This window comes from Carlito syrichta, unplaced genomic scaffold (genome assembly GCF_000164805.1).
Source record: "Carlito syrichta isolate Samal-C Ts95f unplaced genomic scaffold, Tarsius_syrichta-2.0.1 Scaffold316274, whole genome shotgun sequence".
NCBI classification, from domain to species: domain Eukaryota; kingdom Metazoa; phylum Chordata; class Mammalia; order Primates; family Tarsiidae; genus Carlito; species Carlito syrichta.
Window position 1 is genome coordinate 215,196 of NW_007260370.1, and position 6,104 is coordinate 221,299.

Genomic DNA, 6,104 nt, shown 5'->3' on the forward strand with positions numbered 1-6,104 from the left:
GGCGACGCCTGCCGCCGGGAGCGCCTCGCCTTCGCGCGTGCCGGTCCCTGTGGTCCTCCTAGCGGGGAGCCGGTGGCTTCCACCCCTGGCTGCCCTGGATTGCTTTCCACATTTCTTTTGAATCCGACTTCTCCGGGGCGTGGAAGTCTCTGCGTTCACTTCCCCCGGAACCCACCCGACTCCAGCCTGCGCGCCCGAGGGCCGCCCAAGGGCACGTCCCGGTCGCCGCCGTCACCCCGATGGGCGAGGCTGCGAGGTCAGGGGTCCCGTCTCGCTTCGCAATCCGCGTGGGATTCCCCTTCCTCGGAGCCCGCGCGCAGCCCGGGGCCCGGCGCTCTGGCTTCTTCCGTGGGCGCCGCGATCAGTGCCCGGCAGGTGGGCGCGGCGTGCGCGCCGCCCCTCCTCGCTGTGCCTGGGCACGCTGGACGGCGAGAGAGGCGGCGGCTCTGCTGGGCTTGCCCTTCCTAGGCTCCGGAGTCTGCAAAAGTTTGGATTGGGTTGGAGTTTCTCCTCGGTCGGTCCAGTCCCCCACCCTGCTTCCTGCTCGTCCACTCACCCTCGCCCGCACTGTGCTTTCTCTCCGGAACCCCACGTTGTCTTCTGCCAGGGAGTCCTGGGTGGCTCTGGCCCCGGAGAGATGCGAGGCATTCAGTCCTGCAGCCCGGGATCAGAGTCCACCCTCTCTCCTCCAGCCCCAGGGCCGCGTGGGCATGGGTGCAGCACCCCCAGCTCGCGTTAGAGTGGATGTTCAGACAACTCCGCCCACGGCATTTCTCACTAGGGGGTCGTAAATTCAGCTGAGTTTCCCCATCGTGCCAATGCCTGAGCAACAGTTTGGGAGTGGGGACCCTAGCGGCAGGTGGAACAGACCGAGAGGCTCCACCACACTTCCCGGTGCCCGACTACCTCTGGGATTAAGGAAAGTAAGGGACCGCGGAGGGCAGGTACTCTGCCTCTCCTCTTTTCACGGAAGGGTGATTCAACTTTGCGACTGGGCTATTTCAGGAGGTGACCTGGCCTTTTCCCCGAAGGTGTCCTTGTGGGGCGTGCCAACCTCTGGCCTCGACCTTGGGAGGTGGACAAGTCGTGATTTCAGAGTCATTTCCCGCGGGGCTGTGCGTTTGGCCTGTGGGTGGGTGGATGGGCCCTCTTTCCCTAAATCAAAAGCGTTTAGCACCCTCTTGGGACTCGAACCCCTGAAGAATAAGACGACAGCTTCAGTCCTTTTGCCCAGGAAATTACCCGACATAGGCGCACCCAAAATGTTGCCTACAGAGGCGGGAGGGAATGGTTTCCCAAGCCCCGGGACTCACGAATCTCAAATTAAAAACAGCTGACAGAAAGGGCTCATGCTCGGGGGTGGGGCTAGTGGTGGAGAACAGAAAGCTGTGGACCTGCGTGCAGTCCCAGCCCTGAGTCACGCAGGCCACCCTTTCCCGAGCCCAGTTAGGGTCGCGGACCCTGGGAGGTGGCGATGCGCCCCGGCGCTAGGATGCTGCAGGCACTCAGCCCTCCCAGCCCAGCGCGGGTCGCCGCCTCTCCCTGACCAAAGCAGGCTCACAGTGCCCCCTCGCGTCCACGTGGCCCAATTATTATTATTATTGTTTTTCCCCAAATAGACTCCTATCTATACAGTCCTATCTCACATGACAAAAATAATCACTTGGGGTCAATGAAAAATTTACTCAAAGTATTTAAAAGCTATGATGTTTCTAATGTATTTCTGTTTTCTCTTAAGCATTCTGGAATAGGCATCCTCACTAAATAGAACTGAAAGTTTCTTTCCCATTTAGCTCATAAGACATTTTCACAGCATTTTATGCTGATAAAAGAGAGTTGGAATTTGCATACTTGGCTAGAGAAGCCTCCTGATATGGTAGGCACAATGATGCCATGAGAGTCAGAAAGCCTGGACCCTATTCCCAGCTTGGCCACGTCTTACTCACCTGACCTTAGGCAAGGTATTTGACCTCCTCAACCTTTGGTGTCCAAAAATGAAAATGTCATTCTTTGGTTTTTCATAAGAGTGTTGAAAGGATCAAATAAAAAATAATATTTGTAAGTAATAATCTTTTAAATCCCACAAACTATTTTATAGATGTCAACTTTTAAATTCTAAATCATCAATGTCTTCATATGACTGCCTCAGTTAAAATGTCTAATAAAAGTCACGACTCTTTGGCTTTGTCCACAGAAATTTCCAAGCCCAGTGTCTCCAAACAAATATCTAAACTCTTAATAAAGTTATCTTCAGGTTCATCCAAGCTGCTTTAAGACATTGTCCTCATCCCCCAGACTCATTTTGTTCAGCACAAGGAAGTGGGCTTGATGACTTTATACTAGTTTCCTACCCTCCTTTTAAAGTACAAATGGTTTCATCGTGTTTATCTTTACATCCCAACACTCTCTCATAAGGATCTTTGACTTTTGAAAGGACAATATTCCAGCGGTTAGATCCTGCTGCTAAGAAACGGAAGTTATCAATAAATACGTATTTGGAAATGATGATATGCCAGGCATCTGTGTGTATATCTGTACATACATGGTAAGTAGTAATATCATCCAATATATTACAGAAGAAGAAATTGAGACATTGAAACAAAACAAAAAAAAGTGGGCTGGTTGTAAGTGGTGAATCCATTTTTGGGGACTGGAAAACTTAAAACTTGAACATTTTATTATTTATTTTTTCCTTCCCTGAGTTGTGTGAAAATGTTAACAGTACTTACTGCTTAGTAAGTTTTTTGCCTTCTTACATAGGGCCCTTTCCCCTCTGGGAACTTAAAGACATTCCTCTTGTCTCATGAATCCTCAGTGAAGGCCATATTTTTATTTCCACTTCATAATTAGGGAAATGGATTTGAGGGAAGAGGAATGACTTGCCCAAGGTCACACAGTAAATCAGGACAGAGATAAGAGCAAGCCTGCCTTGTCAAAGCGCCTCTCTGACAGGCAGCGGTGACTCTTCTTTATTTATGTGCAAAGCACTATCCAATTAGGAAATCAAGTATCCAATACTCTCTTTGGAAGGGAACCCTTTTATAAATTAATCATTTGTTAATCAGTCCTAAATAAAACCTACTTACTTTTGACCTCAAGAGGAAACCTGCTGTCTGGAGACTTTACTTGTCTGAGCTATGGAGATACTCTTTTTCCCAGGTTTCCCTTCTAGTCCTCTTGTTCACTTCTACACTTGCCCAAGTCTTTGTGTGAACCCCCAAGGCTTGTATCCTTTCACTGCTTGCATATTGAACCTCTTAATAGATTTTGTTCCAGAGGCTGCTATGTGTGATCTCAAATGCAGAAGTTCTACAGCTCGTGTCTATCTCCTGTAGGGACTCATGGCTAAAGTCCCAAGTGAAACTGGCAACAATGACTAGCTAATGTTAAGATTTAGATCTGTAGCCTTCTGGAGTTAGAAGGTCATCTGAGATCATCATTAGCATCTGAATTTACATGGAGGGAGTTGAGGCTCAGAAAGGTCAAGTTTCTTCTCTAAGGTCACACAGCTAGTGTGAGAAATTACTAGGGATAAGAAATCTTCCTCACATTGCTATTTGCAATGTCTGCTTCCCAGATCTGCTTCCTCACATTGCTATTTGCAATGTCTGCATTACCTCATTTTTGCTGCAAGCACCTGGATACTGTCAAAAATCATTCATTTGTTCATCAAATGTTTATTAAGTAGGCACGCTAGTGCCAGGCACTGAAGCAAAGAGAGAAGCATTTTTTTCATTAATTGGAACTGGAGAGATTTTAGCATTCTAAATATGTAAAGAATAAACGGATAGTTTTTTATGTGTTAGTTCATGAATTGTGAAGATTACAAAGGTATAAAGTGGTGTTTTTTAATCTTTAATATTATCCAAATTCCATGAATCATAATATTAGCCAAAATTAGAAATTAAACCATGTTTGACACCCAGACAAAAATGCACTTAAAAAAATCAACTGGCTACTATGCTCCTAGTCACAGTCCTAGAATAACAAATGAATTTACTCAGCATACATTGTCAAGTACCTATAATTGTTTAAGGGTTATTGCTTTGTTGGAGGTTTTTCTTTATATAAACATTTTCAATATATTTATCATGCTGATTATTATATAATATGTTTGGGGCCAGACCTTTTTTGTGTGCAGCGGGGACTTCTTGCCTAATGAAAATCAATAGGAAAAAAGGTTATGGAGAAAGTTTCTTTTTAGACAGCATTTTAGAACTGTTTTGCAATGGTAATCACTGTGGCAAAATGCCTGTTGATCCTCTCTGTGTCATTAATTAATGATAATTATATGCAGGTTTTAAATTCTAAATATCAGGAAACAGCTTTTCTACTTTGCTCTCAATTTAAGAATATAGAGTGAAAAACAATTTGTGAAGAAATTTTCTTGGTGCCTCATAAGGCTTTATACCCTTTTATTTAAAAGATAGATGTTCGCACCTAGCGTGTGTAAAAATTAAATTCCATTAACATCTATTAAATATCGGTCCCCAGGGTGTCTAGCCTTGTAAAAGTCAAAGATATATAATATTAAACTTAAAATGCAAAGTGTGTCTTGCCTCTGCTTAAACCATGAGCTAAAAAGCATCTAGAAGGAGTAGATGCCACAGGGAGAAATGAGAATAATAGGCCTGAGTGATGGAGCAGGCAGTCTGTTCTCCAGGGTGAGGTGAGTTGGCAGCTTAATTGGGGGCAGGTTGGGTGGGGGTGTCTGTTAATATGTCGGAGCTGTGTACATTAGGCTCGTGTGTGACAACACACATATGAAGGAAGGAGAGACAAGGAGCGGTAGGGAGTACCAGCAGGAGGCCATTAGATTATTCATTGCTGTTATAACAGGCCTTTCTTTCTTTAAAGAAAGAACAAAGGGGGGAATGCATGTTCAATAAGTCATTGACTTAGAGGTCACTAAAGAAGGAGAGGCAAGCTAGAGACTATATTCATGATAGAAGATGAAGTGAGATCCATTTCCTAAAATTCTTATTCTCTCATCTCTGGCAGTCCTCAAAGATTCTATATTTTAAAATGCACTCAAGAAGAGAAGGAAATGATTGATCCAGTGTCTTTTGAGGTAAAGATGATAGGTGCAGTATTTTGTTAGGTAACAGTAGGCAGTATTTAGAAGCATTTTTTTTTAAGTCGGAGTCTCACTCCATCACCCAGACCGGAGTGCAGAGGCATGCTCATGGCCACCCCAGCGTCAACCTGCTGGGCTCAAGCAATTCTTCCACCTCAGCCTTCCAAGTAGCCAGAACTACGGGTGTGCGCTACCATGCCCGGCTAATTTTTTGATTTATTGTAGAGATGAGGTCTTGCCAAGTTGCCCAGGTGTTCTGAAACCCATGAACTCAGGCAATCCTCTGACTCAATCCTGAGTCCTCTGACTCAGGCAAACCTTGGCCTCCCAAAGTGCTGGGATTATAGACTTGAGCCACCGCGCCTGGCCTAGAATTATCTTTTTTTAAAAAAAAAATTTCATTCTAAGTCAGCAAAGCTAGCCTAGCATACAAGCATTAGGTTATATAACCTCGTACAAGTGAAATTATATTGATAAATGATATGTCAGACAAGCACAAGTTATTTATATAATCATAACAATGAAATCACTCAATTTATGACCAGTTGGTTCCTTCTGGTGGTTTCTTCCCCATGGCATCTACTTCCTAAGACTTACTTGGCTCCTGAAAACTGAGAGGTTGTTGGTGTCTTTTTAGACAAAGCAATTTCATGTGTTTGTTTTTAAAATCTTTAGTCCTTTTTGACTGGGTGCAGTAGCTCATGCCTGTAATCCCAGCACTTTGGGAGAATGAGGCAGGAGGATCGCTTGAACCCAGGAGTTCAAGGCCAGCCCAGGAAACATAGTGAGACCTCAACTCTTTAAAAAAAAAAAATTTTTTTTTTTTTGAGTTGGAGTCTCACTCGGTTGCCCAGACTGGAGTGCAGTGGCCGCTTCCGGCCATCGCAGCCTCGCCTGCTGGGATCCGGCAATCCTTCCGCCTCAGCCTTCTGAGTAGCCGGAATTACAGGCATGCGCTACCACGCCTGGCTGATGTTTTTGATTTATTGTAGAGATGAGGTCTCGCTGCCCAGGCGGGTCTCGAACC